General features: G+C 35.7%; 1 protein-coding gene across 4 annotated transcripts in view; it reads left to right on the top strand.

Annotated features, from left to right (window-relative positions):
• Positions 1 to 20,174, top strand: part of LOC139128469 (phosphatidylserine synthase 1-like) — a 324,577-nt gene that overhangs the window by 76,165 nt on the left and 228,238 nt on the right. For 2 of the 4 annotated variants that reach the window (XM_070694242.1, XM_070694244.1), the window contains one exon: positions 2,789 to 3,404. The gene's annotated coding sequence lies outside the window, so the exon portion shown is untranslated. Of the gene's footprint in view, positions 1 to 2,788; positions 3,453 to 20,174 lie in introns of those variants that run through there. The other 2 variants (XM_070694240.1, XM_070694243.1) reach the window with 1 other exon arrangement.

Raw genomic sequence — 20,174 nt, 5'->3', positions numbered from 1 at the left:
AACATGTCTGAGTTGTGGCTCTGTACATGAAAAAATCGTAATAAAATGGCCGCCTGGCGACCATATTGGATCGTATCACAAAACAAATTGACGTGCATATCTATGACATTGGTCAATGTCCTTGTACCAACTTTGAATAAAATTGGTTGAAACATGTCTGAGTTATGGCTCTGTACATGAAAAAATCGTAATAAAATGGCCGCCTGGCAGCCATATTGGATCGTATCACAAAAAAAATTGACGTGCATATCTATGACATTGGTCAATGTCCTTGTACCAACTTTGAATAAAATTGGTTGAAACATGTCTGAGTTATGGCTCTGTACATGAAAAAATCGTAATAAAATGGCCGCCTGGCGGCCATATTGGATCGTATCCCAAAACAAATCGACGTGCATCTGTATGACATATGAAGTAATCCTTGTACCAAGTTTGAATGAAATCGCTTCTTGCATCTCTGAGATATCTGTGTGAACGGACGGACGGACGGACGCACACACGCACGCACGCACGCACGGACGCACGCACGGACATGACCAAACCTATAAGTCCCCCCGGACGGTGTCCGTGGGGACTAATAAAAATGCAGTTGGAACAGTAATTGTATATTTCAAACTATTGGTATGCTTCCCTCTCATGCAATTTCATGAAATTCATAATATTATTGGCGGGCTAGTGGAAACCGAGGCTGGGCTAGTAGAATTTTTTGGCTACTAGCCCCTGGGCTAGTAGCCAAAAAAATGATTTGTTCACCCCTGATGGCCGCTATGATTTTTTCATGTACGGAGCCATAACTCAGGCACATCTCAACCGATTTTATTCAAAGTTGGTACAAGGACATTGACCTATATCATACATATGCACTTCAATTTGTTTCACGATATGATCCAATATGGCCACATGGCGGCCATTTTGTTACTATTTTTTCATGTACGTAGCCATAACTCAGGCACGTCTCAACCGATTTTATTCAAATTTGTACAAGGACATTGACCTATGTCATGCATATCCACATTGATTTGTTTTGTGATACAATCCAATATGGCCGCCATGTGCAGCCATTTTGTTATGATTTTTTCATGTGCGGAGCCATAACTCTGGTACATCTCAACCAATTTCATTCAAAGTTGGTACAAGGACATTGACCTATATCATACATATGCAGTCAATTTGTTTCACGATGTGATCCAATATGGCCGCATGGCGGCCATTTTGTTTCAATTTTATCATGTCCTTAGCCATAACTCAGGCACGTCTAAAGAAATTGTACTACATCAAACTTTACCAGTGATAATCTGTCAGTTTTAGGATAGGATGCAAAAATGTTTGGCAGCATCCCGTTGATTAAGTACTAATTGATTCATTTTAACGACCTTTTGTAATTAGTATGGCGGCTTACATTGGTTTCATGTTTTCACCACCATGGAACTCATTTTTGGCCATTAAGCCCCATCTGTATCGCAGTATTTTTCATCACAGCCTAATTAATGAAGAGGACTTCCTCTCAGAGGACTTTTAATTAAAGTACAAGTGGGGACTGTGTCATCGTCAATGACTTGTTTTCATCTAACTTTGTATGTTTGGCTGAGTAGAACCTAATAAACAAACATAGCATCCATTACAAAGACTTCACATGTAAGCCTCAGTACCGGTATATCATTCCCACTCTTTATCAGTATTTTTGTTCCATGTGTCAACTAAATTTCTTGTCACAGTCCTTACAATATTCACAATTGATCCGTATTTTAGAGTGGAGATGTTCAAGTTTAAGAAGTACCGGTATGTTAGGTTGCCAGCCTGTTAGGTTCTCTTCTCACATTTGCAGCACATATGACAATTTCTGGTGTTTTCCCCAGAATATGTCATTTTAAATGACATAAGGTAGTAAGCGCTTCAAAAGGGAAAGACTTGAACATTTGCTCAAACTTTCCTTAATGAAACTTTACACCATTCTTTTCCCAAATCAACAATAAAAATCAGGGGTCACCTTGCATAGTTTGGAACTATTGAAACAAATTACCCAATAATTTGCGATATTTGAAATTCAAGATGGCTGCCATCCCTGTGTTAACTCTGAGGACAAATTAAATTTAGGATTTTCTAAAAACTAAGGGGCCGTGGATAATTAAAGCATGTGCATGGTAAACGAAACAAAGTGCGTTTGGCCTCAACCCCTCTCCTAAACGAAAGTTTGGAAGTGTGAAAATCCAACCCAGCCTTATCCTGTATCATATCTATGCACAATCTGTAATTACATGGTTAAGAATATACAGTGTCTTCAATCGGGTTCGAACCCACAACATAAAGCATCCAGTCACCTAGTGGAGAACCAACAGACAGAAATACTTGACCAAATCCACTGTCGGTACACGCCAAACAGAATAGTGATATATTGCGATACAGAAAAACATGTAGCGAGATGTTGATATGAAAATATGAAGTGCGATTTTTGTGCATGGTAGTCGAAATACAGCCAAACCCCCTCCCCCTAAACGCGGAAGTTATGTTTGCAGTGCATGTGTTGTAATTATCCACGGCCCCTAAGACGGTGAATACAAAAGTTTTTCTTTCTCCACAAGTGATAAGTCAGAAAAGAATGGTAGAATTATCAGGGTCGGAATATTTCCCCCGAGGCGTATTATACCTTGAATATGACACTAAAGCATATCACTGCAGATTCGGCCTGATTTAGTAGGGGAGTAAAAATTGTTTGAGTAAAAATTTAAATTTAAATTGTTGTAGTGAGATGAATATTCCTTTGTTCATTAATTTTTTATTTTCTTTACAGACTTTGAAAAGAAGAGAGAGAGTGATAAGTGAAGAAGAAAAAGACTTCTGGAAAAATGTTAAAGCTGAGCTGATATCAGACGAAGAACCATGTGATGAAGAAATTGTTGTTATATTGAAAACACCAGCATGGAGGGCAGAACCACTGAATCAGTTGATAAAGCAGTTAGATGACAGATTAGATGAAAAGGGTGTTTTAAGTAGAATGGTGAAAAAAAGAAAACGATGTAGTCTACCATCAACGAGATGTCGACCAATCAATTTCTATACAGAAAGCTATGTAATTCCTCAGCAATAATCATTTCATTCTTTTCTGTGTATTTATTTTGTATTTGACAAATATTTATTAACGTAATTTTCTTACATTAATTTTAATGTAGGACACATTTTATTTATGTAAACACCTCCAGACATTGTGAATTTATCCCTTTGTCCACCATGGTTTACCAGTCCAAATTCTACAAGTTAGAAATCTGTCAGCATGCAAGGATGAACTCTGTGATCATCACCTTATCAGGGATTTACATGAATTAATGAGAAAGCTATTGTATTGATTTTTTTCTTTGCAATTTTGAGGAATTTTTATCAATGTAATTTTTCTTAAGGTTAACTTTAATGTAAGACATATTTTATTTATGTTGGTTATTAAATAAGTGAATAGAAAAGTTAATGCCCATGTTTCAATGTGTGTATGTGTTTGATAGAGAGTGTGAGAGTGCTGTTAAGTTGCCTTTAATCCTCTTTCTACCACGGCCCATAGCTAAACCATACAAATGACTGAAACTTGGGAGAAAGAGTGTTAATTTTTGCCCTTTCTAATGTCCAGTCAAAGGTTTAAGAATCCCGTTTGCTGTTTGTGTAACTCAGGAGTATTTCATGTACTGCAGTTGGCTGCAATGTTGATATGGCGAGTCAAATCATACTAAACATTCCTAATTGAATAAATATGTGCTTCCAAAAATCATTCAGCATGCAAGGATGAACTGTGCGACCACTACCTTATCAGGGATTTATATGAAAAGAAGAATATCTAGTTTTAATCCATCATTTAAGCAGGAAAATCGAAAAGTAAATTCGTTAGAATATACCCTGATATTATGTAGATTAACTGTATGAAATACAAACAAAATCAAGCTGAATTAATGAGAAAGTTAGTCCCTTGCTTGATTTAGATGTGAAAATACTGATGAATTCACACATGCATTCATCATAAAGGCAAGTGAATGACCTTTAGTAACTTTACTGGCATGTTTTTGTGAACTGTTTTGCGGTCAAACTTTATTTTCTCATGATCAAAAACGGACCGTGTACTCTGATTGTTTTTTATCACATAATTTACACAACATTTATTCTAAAACAATTTAAAAGAATCAGACTATGACCTCATATCACTCCAATATGTCCATGGACTTAGAAGAACCATTGCAAGTGATCAGTACCAGAAAATCCCGTCACATTTTAGTGACTCTTTATGACACAACGGGACTTCCTTTTAAATGAGTCAAATCAATTTCAAGAGTAAAAAAAGTTAAACATTACATGATCTACAGACCACAAGATGGGTGATACAGTAGCAACATACAAACATTTTCTTCAGCAAAATATGGAGCTACATATTCAAGTAATCTCTTTTGTCAAGTCTAAAGTCTCTTGTACCAGTAGAATGGATCTATACTGAGATGGCAGAAATAAAACAGCTTATCAAAGAACAGAGGAAAATTTAAAAAAGAATGAACTTGATATTTATAAGTTACTCTTCTTTTTGTACATTAAATCCTCAATAAGCATTACGACAAGCAGTCTTAGACTCTCGAATATTCTCTTTTATACAACGGTGCAGGACCTATTAAAAGGTAACCAACGACTCCAAAGATCACACCGATTAAATTCATTTCTTTAAATATTTTCTGAAATGGAAAATTGTGCAATAAGAAAAAATACTTATGAAAGAAGGTAAGGTAATGTGCGTACATACATACATACGTACGTACATATATACGTATGTATGTACATATGTATGTATGATGTATGTATGTATGTGTTGTGTTATTGTATGTGCATTTGTCAGGTGCAGCCAACTAACAACGCACTTTAAAGGGGTCCTTATTATGGTAAGATACATTGTGCATGACAAGTAATGTGAACTGACTTTATTCCGAGGGTAATTAAATAGCTGTTCATAATTTGCCCTCCAACTGCAAAATTTTTCGACTCACCCTCCCGCACTCAAACTTCATTTTAACCCACTTCCCACATATTTTTTGCCTGCCTTCCCTCTCCATTGTGCATTTTTGAAGCTCCCCTGCCCTGTGGCGAAAAAAACTTGTCGATTTCCCCACCCTGGAAATATTTCCCCTGAAAATTTTGTAATTTTTCCCTGCAGACATGAAGCTCCCTTGCTTTGTGATAAAAAACTGTCGATTTTCCCCAGTACCAGTTTTACAAGTAACTTCTCCCCTCCTCATTTTCCCCCAATCCTGGTCCCAAGGCCAATTAACCGATATCTGCCCTGCCCTATAAAACACTAAAATCTACTCCCTGCCAGCTAAAAATATTTCCCCTGCCATAACAAAATTAAAATTTCCCCTGCCCTCAAAAACTGCTCCAGGAATAGCTTTTTTGATGAATAGCTCCGTTGGCTGCACCTGATGTGTACATTTACTATGTAAACGTGCATGATATAGGTTTTTGTTGTACAAAAATCAAATTATGAACATACAGTATACTTCTATGAATAATGGAGCCGTTCGCAATTCAACATTACAAATGGCAATGCATCTTGCTTTGTCTGTCAACATTTCCTTGTGCTTGTTTGCCCCTAAGACAGTCGGTATCTTGTACCTGTACTTACCAGCTTATCACCGATTAGACCCCAAACATGAGCTGAAATTCCGAAAGCCAAACAAGCTAGAAGGAACAGAATTCCAACTTTTGTCGCCGAATTTACATTCAGCTAAAATTAGAAAGAAGAGCAAAGAAAAAAAAAAGAGAAATCTAGTAATGAAACAATGTTTTATTACTTTTACATTGTTATAATATTTTTGCCGTAACTCCATACATTTTTATATATATTTTGCCAAATTGATTCCCAAGGTCTCTTGTTTCTTAATAAATTTAACTTATTTGTCAAAGACTTAAAATTAGCGCAGAGCTTTTCCGCTGCTGCAAATAAATGGATGTTTTGTTCCTTATAAGCAGGGCATGTAATAATAAAGTGAAGTATATCCGCAGTTTCATTATTTTGACACAGGTCACAAATTCTTTCATACACGGGTGTTTTGCTATGGCGTCCGGTTTCAATTTTGAGACGGTGATTACTTATCCTAAATTTTGTCAGGCAAGTACGTAACTTCACATTTTTTATTTCAGCGATATAATTTTCGAATCCAATTCGTGCTTTAAAGATCCTGTAAGTTCTCAGTTTATTTTTTGCATTTGGTTTTGCTCTATTGTCATCATTTATTTCCTGCTTCCACTTTTCATTGAACTCCTCTTTTAGTTTATCATATATTATATTGAAACTGGAGGTCGTGATAATTTCATCAAGATTTACTACATGGGATTCATTTATGTTTGTACATAATGACTCTATTTTTATATACCATTTACTTCGTAATTTTTTGTTTACCCAAAGTGTTTCCTTTAGCAAGGCGTGATCAGTATTATTTAAACGGTTATAAAACTTAATTAACTGTTTGTGGACGAAAATCTCAATCGGATATCTACCAAGCTCACCATAGACGGCCATCTTTGATGAGTTTCTCGAAATACCCAAAACGAAGCGACAGAAGTTGATATGCACCTCTTCTATAGCTGATTTTTGGTTGCATTCATCACCCCATACCTCATTACCATACACAATAATAGGTCTAATAAGTTTGTCAAAAAGAGACACTCAAAGGGGACACTCAAATTGCGTTCGAATCCAGTTTTTTCTTTTAGTGAAAATAGTGCTTTTTGTCCCTTTTTCTTCAGATTTTCCATCCCTACTTTGAATTTGCCATTAGGACTAATTACTAGTCCAAGCAATCTGATTAAAATCAGATGTAGAGTACGGCGACGTCTTCCTAATGCGTACGCTGTATTCTCTTGCTGTCGCCTCTAGGCGACAGCAAGAGAATACAGCGTACGCATTAGGAAGACGTCGCCGTACTCTACATCTGATTTTAATCAGATTGTAGTCCAAGGTAATTAACAGTTTTACATTTTCAAGTTTCTGCTCCTCCTAAGAGCATAGATCATTATCCAGTAATCTATTAGATTATTGAAGATCATTATCTTTGACTTGTCAGTGTTTACTGAAAGTTTCCACTACAATTTTTTCTGAAACCAAATTGTTTGTCAGATATTAAATTATTTCTATTCAAATAGTCAATAAATCTGGAGTTTAAGATTCTGGTAAATAACTTTCCGAGGCAACTGAATATTGCAATCCCTCTATAGTTTGACGGTTCTACTTTGGACCGGATTTATGTATAGGTACTATTAAGCTCGTATTCCATGAACAGGGCATCTTTCCTGAAGCGAACACCAGATTAAATATTTCTTGAGAGCATTTACGGGTATATTCCCCATATTTGAACATTTCATTATGACGCATCTTCTGCCCAAGACTTTTTTATTTTAATTGTCGATAGCTTTCTTTATTTCACAATTTTGTGTTGGGATGTTCCTGAAATCATTAGGATGAGAACCCACAGAATTGTTTTCGATATGTTTAACTGTTTCAGTGATATCAGCCTCTGACAAATTTTCCAACTGTATCGTTTGAATCCTTCGTGCTTTATTTAAGAGCTTATTAAAGTATCTATATAGTCGTTCGAATGATTAATATGTTGGAATACCAGAAAGTCCAATTTAATGCAGATCATGGACTGCCTCTTACCGATATCAGAGCTAGTTCCAATGTACTGTCAAGGAAGGTAATTTCAATAGCAGTGACCACTCTCACAAGCATACCCAGAATAATACCGATCTTCACTAGCAGTGGACAGAGGGCTTCAGTGCGACGGATATCCTCTTCTGGAAAAAAATAACGGGAACATGTTGCTGATATTTCTACGAACTAAATAAACAAATTCAAGCTTTGATTTGCTGAAATCTTTCATTTACGTATATGGCATGGTTCGTCAAGCATTTTTATGTAGTAGTAATCATTTGTTTTGGTTAGTATTCAAAAGCCAGATATTACGTTTTCTCTGAAACTTGACCGACTTCAATATCATCAATATATTTTCTGTGGCTGTATTCGTCACGTGTCCTGCATCAATATTTTAGTTAAAACGCGACTAGTTACACGTTTCAGTTGATAAAACTGATTGTCAGAAATGTGGAATCCAAAGATAACACCATTTAATGACGTTCACAGACAAGTCTGTTTATTTTTCTGTAAGATCAAGCGGGGCAATCGAAAGACCCCTTTGAATTTTTCAGACATCATTCAGACAAGCTGCATCAGAATTTCTGGAAACGTCTCCAAGGAATAGTAAACCATGGAGAATATATGTAAATCCTGCTAATTGACAATGCGAACTAATATAGTTGCCAATGAACTATATTGATACAAACGTTTTTATGACATGCGCTTTTATTCAACCATGCTGAACCCGATATTTGTCAGCAGTTACAACAAAGGTATTATTGCATGCCTCATACTTGGAACGTCGCCGCGCCCCATAGGATTCAATAGTAACTTGTTGATGACGAAACGAGTAGCATAGTCATCATTTGACTGAAAGAACCGGAACTACTTTTCAATTTAACAACGTCGGGACTTAAAAATGACACAATTGAATTGAGTTTAGGATAATTTTGCATGAAACATTTGATGGATCGCATAACAGTGATTCAAATTTATTAATAAGTTGTTTGATCAATCGTTCTGTTTTCTCGAGGATTTTCAACTTTCATGGCAATAAATCATGGCCGTCTGAGAATAAACCCTGAAATTTGGATAGGATAAAAGAAAGGCATGTAATAAAAAATTATAGCCCAAAGAAGGGCTGTTAACTCTCAAGGCAGGAGACCATTTGTCCCCTCCATTTGGCATATGGTCACCTGCCCTCGGGTACACACTACCTTCTTGAGACTATAACACATAATATGCTACACACATATACAAGTCAATTCGTTTGTATGATACAATCCAAAGTGACCGTCTGCCAGCCATATTAGTTATCACTAGGGCATCATATTAGTACACTAGGGCATGCTTTGCCGAATGGGTTTCAAATTTATTAGAACATACTATAACCGACGTGTGGATAACAATTTGCCTTTCCATGTGATCCATTTCCCAATCACAATTTTGTCTCTTATTTTAGCAAGTCAAAATCGTTTACTTGTCTGCCCTTATCAAATTTGTTATTACCGTTACACTTTGTTCAGTTCTAGAGCCACCACTCAAGTATACGTCTCAACCAGTTCTGTCTATGGATTGGTACAAAGATGTAAAGTTGCAGAATAATTTCTAGTAGTGGGTAAATGATTAAATATTGTCTTTTCATCTTCACCTTACGTGGCATATGTAGTTCATAGTCAGTTTACCATGATAGAGATTATCAAACTCACTTTAGCTTTAAGAACAGTAACTTTTTATGTACAAGCTGTGGACTAAAGCGAATGTACCTGTGCAGGTAGAGATAGTTTGTACCTTTATTTAGTTGAACAGAAATGACCCAGTGAATGAGCTTTACTTACCGAATAGAGAAGGCCCCCTAGAGTTGGACCAGTAATCAAACCGAGACCAGAGATATTTGAAGAATTCCCTGTTACAAAGTAAAGTATCAAATTAAGTATTGGTAATGCTGTATACTATTTTTTTCTCAAAAATATTCAAAAATCATTGCAATTTCTCAAAGATTTTCAGTTTTTTCACAAAAAATATCCAAAAGGCCTTGGTTTTTGTAAAATGGAAGTCTTTTCGTTGTGTTTAATATAAAATTCAAAACGGTAATGTGATATGTCTACGTAAAAGATGTCTGTTAAGGTGGACTGCATGTTGCCAACACAGTTTTTCAAAACAATATTTGTCTTCAAATATGACAAGTAAACCCCTAATACTTTATATTTTCAAAAAGCAGAGACTCTTAAGTTTAGTATGGTAACAGTAGTTTACTCAAAGGATGAAGTGGGTGTATATTTGGGGTAAAACCCTCAATTTTTGTATTAATGATAAAAATTGAATTTAAGTCAAAAACTTGACAGTTATTTTCTGAAATGTAATATTTCACTTGAAAGAAGAGTATATGTAGTAAAAAACGAGTATTTTTACTTGGCATTATCTATCCTCATTCTAAAATGGCAGGGTTTTAAAGACTGCACCAAAAAATTGATTAAAATCATGGTGAGCAAAATAAAATGCCTCTCATTCAAAATGTAAGAATCGTATTGCCAAACAAAATATTGGTTTTGTTAAATACCATTTCAAGAACATAATGGGAAAATTCAGAAATTTGACCCCACCAGAGTGGGTTAAATTCTTTGGAAGTTTCGAAATTGAGAGGAAAAAGAAGCCAGGAAATCGGGTGATTTGCATTCATTTGCGTATCACCCAACTTTGGGTTATAGTAAAATTTATATTTCGACTGCTTGACAAGCTACAAAGAGAAGCCAACCAATATTTTAATCTTGGGTTCACAAAATTAATTAAAAATGCAAAAAAAGTTGATTTTTGAGCAAAATATGCTGTGTATATCACCGCCATTCATGGAATTACAGTCAACTCGCACTTTTTCCAACCCGCCCAGAACCAACTCGCCCGATTCCAACTCGCCCGATACCAACTCGCCCGATGCCAACTCGCCCGTTGTTTGGGATGTAGTTGTAGATTCCATGTACGCTAACCCCGAGGGGGCCCGAGGCCAGCTATTTTCATGCCGGGCCAGTAACTCGTGAAAGACGGTCCTGCTGTTCCTAAAGACATGAGCCAGTAACTGCAGTAACTTTCCCTATACGTAAAGAAACCGAACGAAATTTTTCTTTCAAGAGATTTGCAGAACGTCAAATTCGCAAATAAAACTTTTCCGTGTTGGCACTATTTCAAGCCCTAGCCCGCACCTGTGGTTCTCAATGTTAGAAATATTTGTTGTAGGCTGTTTTAGAAATAAAACGTTTTTATACTACCAAATTGCAAAAAAGTATCGGGCGAGTTGCATCGGGCGAGTTGGTATCGGGCGAGTTGGTATCGGGCGAGTTGGAATCGGGCGAGTTGGTATCGGGCGAGTTTGAATCCGGCGAGTTGGTTCTGGGCGGTTGAAAAAGGTGCGAGTTGACTGGTACCACCATTGATGCGCAGCTGCCTCTGAGATTGCATGGAAAATCAAACACAGCGACATTTCTTTCTTATCTGGAAAGGTTCTGGAAATCGGTTTTGAGCAATATGTATAATTCTTTCTGATCTTCTTTTCTTTGAACGTAAAATGAGTATTTAAAGTAAGTCACCAATATTTTTATTCCAATACGTACTATAGCAAATGCTACATATCGCCGGTAAAGTTGAAACACGATAGCTATGGCTGCCGTGTTACCAGCTGCACACCAACTGCTTGTGCCGTACGTATCAAGAAACTTAGGGAGACGAAGTAGTCATGCAGATTTGTTTATAACGTTGAGACACCTGCAAGGCAAAATCTTCTAAACATTCGTTTCTACAACCCGTTAACTATGAAGCATATGCAGTCTATAATCCTTTGAAGAAGACAATATATGAGCAGTGATTTAATGAAGGACTATAAAAATGTGTTACAGTATTCTATAAAGGCATCTCTGAGAGTCCATGACCTACGGAAAGTGCTAATTTTGAGGAGTTTACAAATCTGCACAGTATTTTGCTGTTGTGCGTTTGCTGTTGTGCGCCTTCTTTATAATAGAAGGGGAGCTGTTTTTCTACACCTCCATGGCACTTAGAGCGAAGTGAAGTGGGAAACTAGAATAGATTTTCCAATTAAATTACAATTAAATGAAATATATAACCTTGCACAAAATTAGCATCCTGTGGGTCCAACATAATAGTATAGTAAATAGATTAGATTCAAATTAATCGACATTTATATTTCTGTATACATCAGGTGTCTTGAACACAGGTATGCTTGAATACAGGTAGTAAATAGATTTTACGTGGATGGTGAATTAACACTGTAACATTACATTGAGCCGGCCAAATTGGATATTACGTGTACGCAATAATTTTGCAACACGAACGCTTTCGCGAGAAATTCATGCACTTCAGACAATTGTTTTGCCGCATGTTCCCCTAGTGATGCTTCGTTAAAAACCTTGTGCAAAATGAATGTTATTATACATTTATCATCAGTGGTATTGGTCTACGCCTCTGTATTGAGATCGTCAAAGCAAAAATAACACTGGCATAGGTCATTGATTACTCATTGTGCGATAAACAACCTGGTATCTCGAAGTGTTCAAGAGTTATATGGTTACGATTTCATTCAGAAAACCCTAGGTTAAAACTGGTATGAGAGTTCACACACAAATCGAAGAGGTATTTGTTACATTGCATGATATATTACAGCAAGGAAAGATTCCATCTGAGTGTCGTGAAAAAAGTTTTAAAAAACATCAGCTATTTGAAGCCGAATACCAAACTAATCAAATCTTGCGATTGATTGGTATGTCGCGTGGTATTGATTATTTTTTGTGAATTGATGCCTACCTGTTAATGAAATGAGTAAAGAAACATGCTCAAATACGGTGCATATTTTGTATCTAACCACTATGTTTTGATATTTCACTTTTACGAAGGAAGCCAATATTCTGTAAACCCATATGTATCTATTACAGTGTAGAATATTAACTATTCTATTTCTAAGGTCTAAATTCTTGTTGACAGAGTGTGAATGCTTTTCTGTACTTTTTCTGTTATCTTCACATCAGTCATTCAAATCAGTGTGATGGCAGTAAAAGATAGTTTCATGTATTGTTTTTCTTCGGCCAGTTTTCCTCGTGTTAACTCCATCAATCCTTCGTCATTGCTACCTGTTGTACAACGGTCTATGATTCTTAAGTCACTGGTATTCAGCCAGCAGTAAATCGAACCATGCACATTTATCGATAAGCTTTCTTACCTTAGCGTGAATCGAATTGTAATTGTATATAAATAGGATGACAAGGCATCGATCAGTAATTTGCAAATCAGTATATTTTAATATACTTTATTACAATTTTGAGATAAAATGTCCTACATATTGATAACGTCCATATAAAGTTGCTTTTCTAGATAAGTGGTCGGTGTAACTTACGCTTTTCCCAAGAGGAGGAGATACGATGAAGGAGACAAGAGCAAAGCTTGCCAGGACAAAACCAACGATCATAGGATCGACTCCCTTTCCCAGAGCCTGTCGGTACAAAGTTGGTAGAAAATTGAAATTTTTAACAGTTTCTCAATTGAAATTGTAATACCTGTGGAATTGTGTTTTGTTGTCATGACATGTAAAATCAATACAATCAATATGTTATATCTAGTTTTACGCAGAGATCAGTTCTAACGACGTCCTTCACATTTTAAGAATGATTTTATCGCCTTGACTGCCTACATACCCACAAAGGTACGTCTTTGAAGCAAATCTATCTGTGATATTAATGAACTTCAAAGTATTGTTGTAATTGTATAAGATTTGTTTGCAAACGAAAAACACTGAAATTTAGTTTTATGGAAACGAAATACGCAAACACGTCGTCATCCTCTTATCATATAAAATCCTCGTTTCCTCTAGTAAACAACGAAGAAATAACTTTCTCTGAGTCCTTGTTTTCCCCTCTCGATGACTATTTACAACAAACTACATCAGAAGCCGAAGTTATCACTCTGCAGTACCACTATTTTTAGATAAATAAATTGGCTTTCCTGACGTGACCAGAAACAAAATGTCACCGCCCACAACAAATTTAAAGATACTTGATAAATTGAAATTTTGTCGAAATATCGTTTGAGTTTTGTGTTGCAAGGTCTCGACTCTCAAACCCTTTAAACTTCGCTTATGAGACTATGCAACCAAGCCGCGACCAGACGATGTTGAGTTTCAGGCTCAACCGATTCAGGATGGAAGGGATCGATACACTCCAGACACATGTTGTGGGGATCCTCAGTGATTTTTTAAAGTTTGATAATATAATTGTGACCAGAAATTATAACAAATGTCTCACCTTTATATTCCCATGATCCCTAAGTGTTATATTACACCTTTCTAGGCAAAAACGATTCTTTTTAAACTTATCAAACACATAAAATGCACCAAACGTGGCCAAACACCCATACACTGTCACAGGCTTGTGTGCAACCATACAGTAATGGAGATTGTGAATTGATACAGTAATGATGCAGGTATGTTTATTTTAGTGTATATAAATGTCATGCCGTCTTATGCAACTAGTACCTGCTACACAGATTTAACACTTATACATATTACAAATGCCCTAACCTATTGAATTTTATCGTCGGTTTTTTTTATCGTTGACACTTCCCCTCACAGGTTTTCATCGATGAATGTCTTTAAAGGTGGAGCCTCCCTTTAAAAGACGCAAAGCTATAGCAGCGTTCATTGTGTTAGTGGACACCAAACAGGCAACACAAGGTTACACGCTCCAGAAAATGCACTTTTTTAGTTTTCCCCGGCCACAAGAAGGCAGACAGACTGCCAAGCGGTCAGCGTGAAGTTGCTGCCGATCGGACTCTGTGGTTATATTAAAAGTCTAACGCGACTAGAAGACAATTTTTAGGAAATTCGAGCGTTTGTTGTGACTGTTGGCGATTTAAACTGACCGTCAATCAAACGCTTGTATAAACTCTGTTTGCAGGATTAGCAAAAGGTGATAAAAGGTTGAGATCAGTTTGTGTAATGAATGTTATAGAAATCAAACATCGTACTGGCCAAGTGTTTGACTGGGAGGAGAACTCCACTAATGCGAGAACCTGGGATTGAAAAGTGCGGCTTTAAAGTTACGATGAAAAGGGTGTAGCATTTACATTACAATATCAGCAGTGAAAATGCAGAACACTTTTAGGAACGAAAGTACTTACCAATGACGGGTAAAATGGGGAGATTATAGAGTAACTCGTGTTCAGGAAATATTTAGCGACACACAGGAACACCATAATGGCATTTCTTCTCGTGCTTGGTAGTTCCCTCATCGTTGTAACCTGTGATTTTGTTGTTGTTATTGAGGTCACGGAAAGCATGTCACGTCCATTGCAGTGAGACCTGTTGTGCCAGCATTGCAAATCAGGGAATGGACTTTCCACAACATAGAAAATAAAACCCTGCTTATTGAGTAACTCACCGGGACTCTAATTGACCCATTACGCAAGTAAAGGCAGGGCAAGGGGGATAGCCAAGTTGAGCTCACATCGTCATTAAATACTGGCCATACATCATTGCTCAATACAAACAAACATAATGTTAATAAACATGAGCGACCCAGTACTATGGTATTAAAACTTTGGACTATTTATTCAAAATGTGCGAAACCTCTCTGTTTACCAAACTGTACATGATTGCACGGTATTAATACGTATAAATCAGGGTTGAATTCGGTGTTTGTTACATGATGGTACCTTCAAGTTGTCAAAATGCAAATCGCAGTACGTCATTAAGTGTTCGGGTTGTTGGTGATATACGGAAAAGTACGACTTTAAAGTCGGGTATCTTTTTGATAATATCCGTGGTATCCCAATAACAACACGATTAGAACTAATTTGTTTTTATGAGTAATTTGTAATATTGCAACATTCAGCTATAGGGCACCTAACACTTTTCAGAAATTTGAAAAATACAAAGATCCAATTATCCCAAATTAGTTCCAATCGTGTTTAACGGCATTTATTTTCTATCAACAGTCTCCTCCTCCTTTACCCGTCTCGCTTGTACTTCCATGCTTTACTAAGTTGCTGTGTTGACCTTATGCACACAAATCAGTCAATCATCATCTCACGATTCGGTGATGAAGTGTCATGTTAAATTGATATGGTGAGATGTTGACCGACTGATTTATTCCTCTGACGAAGTCAACACGTAGCTCATGAGGCAGTGTTTATGGACCATCAAAAGTGCGTGGTCAAGCAATCAAGGGTTGCAATTAATTACCAAAAGTGCTATTTTAGCAATTAACCGATACCAAAGGTGCTATTTTAGCGATCAATCCATATTACAAAATGCATAGAGGTCCCAACTCCAATGCTCCTATCCTGCCTCCATGAGTAAAGGAAGAGTAGAACATTGACGGAAAACACGTCTTTATTTAAAAATATCAAAGATATCATCAAAAAGATTCTGACTGTTGTGCTTTTCCCTTCAGTAGGAATGGACGTTGGTATCCATACCGAAAGTGCTGGTTTAGTGAGTAATCAATGTAACCATATATGCACTGAAAGTGCTCTCGTGTTTAAGTATATATGTGTCACAGGTGTCTGAAAAGCAGCACTTTTCTCTAACATTATTGCCACAAATTTTTAACTTCAGTAAAATTGATATAATCAACGTGACTAGTTTCAATTGAAAAACATTTTTGAGTATTCAAATTAATAATTAGCTGAAATGAAAATGCTAAATTTCTTTCATCGCTGTCATGTCATTCAATTTTCACTTTAGATGATAATGAGCAAGTTAATTGTCTTCGGTCACATCCTTCAAGTTCTACATGCCAAAATGTGAAGCTAATCTATTATGCAAATGATAAATTAGCTGAGGCGATAATGCTGCATGTCTTTCACTAATACATTTTCCACCAATATACAGACTGTTTCCTCAACTTTTACTAAGTCATTCCAGTTAAATTTCACTAAATAGGTCAAGTCATTAGATATGCAAATTTATTACTTAATAAGCATTATTTGCTTGATATCTGTTACATGCCTTGGATAGAAGTTAAAATGCACTGTGTATATTTACGACAATCGGATCTTTTCAGATGTGATTTTATGGTTTTTACGTTGTAACATTGGTGATAACAAGTGCCTACCCTAACTTACAGGTAGGTTTACTTCATGAAACAAAGGTTTGACAAAATTCTGGCCAAATATAAAAGGTAATAATAGAATATAAAATCATTTGGCATCAATCCTTTTCAAACTTTGGGAAGAATTCACGGGGGGGGGGGGCTCTTTGTAACCTTAAGTTAGCAATCAGAAGATCTCTCACACTCTCTCAATACTCTCATCGATGCCTGAAAATGTCTCCATGCAGTTACTTTTCAGTGTACTAAACTTTGAAAAAATTGCATGAGAACCATAATATTCTGCTTTGCTACGGATGCATCACAATTCAGCATCTTTGCTGCAGAGGTTTTGGTAAACACAGCAGCTCCAGTTTATTATACAACTACGGTACCATTTTCACTGAATTTTACTATTTTTTTTATATTTTGACACACCTGTTGAAATTGTTTAGTAGTAATCCTAGTCACAGATAATATGCATTCATGACAACATCATAGAGAGCAACACTGGGCACACACATCAAATCATAATATTGACAACAGATAATTTTAATCTTTTATTAACAATTGTGATTTTTGTCTCTGAGCACTGTAGTCAAACCTTACAAACATGTGCAAGATGGTATTAATGACTAAAGTCCTACAAAGATGCAATGACTAGGATAAATGTCACAGAGCTACATAGCAGGCAGGAAAAGATCAAACTGTAACAATTCTGAGAACTAATAATAAAATTACAAAAATTACATAACTACATACATTGTTTTTTCAATAAAATAAATGTAACACTGTCTAAAAAGAAATAAAAGTACATAAATTTGGAAATCTAGAGTGATAAAGTGACAACACGACAACATTAAGTAATTTCAATGTCATGTATCATTAAGATCTAGACAATCGTATCAATTGCTTAAACAATTCTTACACACAATAAAATACTACCACATTGAAAGGAATAAGACTATCAAACATTCCATTTATCTGCAGTAAACAGGATTGTAAGAACAAAATTAACCTGTTGATTTCTCATTTTCAGAGTACTATTAACATCATTCCATCCAATGTTAGAGCAAGCAATGAGGTCAATCACATAGTCTTGTTGCATTGGTTATCAATATGTGCATATTAGCTGATAAAATTAAAGAGACTCCTTGCCAAATGTTTACTCATAGCAATCTATATAGCCATAGTACATTATATATATATATATATATATATATATATATATATATTATATATATATATATTTTCCATATACCCACACCATTCCATATACCCATAGCATTCCATATATTCTTGTAATGCAAATATTTGCATATCAGCTATATTAATTAGGCTTTTGAATTTTCTCTCAACACAGTAACACCATACATATACGAAAATTATCTTAGACTAAACATAGAGAGTAAATCCACAATCTGTAGTAAATTCACTGCATTTATTATGGAAAGTGCCACTCACAGTGCAAGTTTTGTAAAAACAATGATTATAAGTATAAAATATATACTGTTTCATCGACAGAAGTAAAATATCTCATTTTATTACAGTTTTAAAAACAATATTGAATTCTGACATACTTCAAACACACAGTAAGCACTGTATTAAATTCATGGTAGACGTTGTATGAGTTTAAAATTTCAACATCTTTGCAGTACTCAATGCAACTGCAAGCCATCTATCATTGTGATGTGTTCACTACTTATGTCAAATGTTCCTATTGTTAATATGGGGAACGCTGCATATCAACAGAATTGCTTCTTAATTGAACATTACTCTCATGAGATCTTTCCATAAATCTACTGATATATTCTGCCTGTATTTACATGTTTGATCATTGAACAGGCTTAAATTTCAATATGTAGAGGGCAAAGTTTTCACAAAACAATCAAAGAATTTACAAGAGGTCTAAAATTGAGTCAGATTTTAAGGAATTTGAACTTCATACTGTTTGCTGAAAAGCAAATCTTAGTACTGTGTGTATAAGGCAAGGTGATTCATAATATCAAATTTGTCAAAAGTAATTATATTTTTAATGCACAATGTGTGCACACAAAAATCCGATACAAGGAAATGACAACTACCTAGTTTACGGTGACTGCACAGCTATCTACAGAAAATTGCTGACTTAATTTCAGTAAAGATGTCATTGACCTTTGTTCAAAATAATATTTCTTCCTTTAAGACAAGATAAAAATTATTTGTAAAAAGTAAAACTACACCACACAGAAATGCAACATCTAGATAAATGACTACATTGAGCACTGGACAAGTGTGATAAAATCATGGCTGACATGAAATATGTTTCTTCTCAAGCAGGGTGTACTGAGTATTGTATATGTATGAAATGTATACATGTAATCAGTCTGGTAAATATACTTCTGAATATTCTCTACACGTTTCTGAACATTTTGATTATCTGATTATATTGAAAACCTTGAACTAAATCCATTGGCCTCATTTTACATGTAATCAGTCTGGTAAATATACTTCTGAATATTCTCTACATGTTTCTGAACATTTTGATTATCTGATTATATTGACAACCTTGAACTAAATCCATTGGCCTGATTTTGAGAATAGGTTCATAAAACATTGATAGCACAATTTATTAAAAAAAATATGCAAACCAGAGATATAGCCTGGAAAATACTAGTATGCACCATTAATCCACTAATCCATTTAGTGACTCCAGGAAATATTGGATTTGGAAAGAAGTGCCCTTTATGACATGACAGTGGTGAGCAATTCCTATCAATTTCAGTGATCTAAGTAGATTCATAATTTTTTTGGTGATCACACAAATTTACCAGTCTTGTGGACCAGGAGGCTTAAGTTTAAGTACTTCAATGAATGAAGAATCACACATACTGTTCTTAAAGGTATACAGTCACTTGTAATTTGAATATGCCCATGGTATATGGTTCCTTGGTATTCAAAATGTCCGTGTGAGGGCGCTGTTTTTAAAAAGCGGCCATCCGCTTAAAATCAGTGACTGGTTGGATTTTCTCTTTCCGTGGGATTTGTGGCAAAATTTGAACAGGTGACAGTACATGTATACCTTTTAATGACAGTATTAGTACAGGTCTATGCTACCACAAAATTCTTTTTGGATTTTACTTTGCTGACCTCCTGGCTTCTAGTTAGTGGCTATCACACAAACACACACATGCCAGATAGCATAAATGCTGAGTACTGTCATGGTACTGTACCCCAAGGGGGGTAGATTAATCATTGATAATACTGTTTTGATTCAATAAAATGGAAGACTAACAATGTAAAATATGCGGGGTTATCATATACCTATGCCCATATTGCGATATCCTGATGCTGTTTACCGTAAAATATCCCCAAGTGGATATTTTATGATAAATGGTACAATCTACCATGAAACATAACTTTATGCCATTCATAAACTACATCATCACTAACTGTAGTTCACT

This window comes from Ptychodera flava, unplaced genomic scaffold (assembly GCF_041260155.1).
Source record: "Ptychodera flava strain L36383 unplaced genomic scaffold, AS_Pfla_20210202 Scaffold_55__1_contigs__length_887147_pilon, whole genome shotgun sequence".
Classification (NCBI taxonomy): Eukaryota; Metazoa; Hemichordata; class Enteropneusta; family Ptychoderidae; genus Ptychodera; species Ptychodera flava.
The sequence above is the reverse complement of the archived record's forward strand: the minus strand, read 5'-3'. Positions and strand labels throughout refer to the sequence as shown.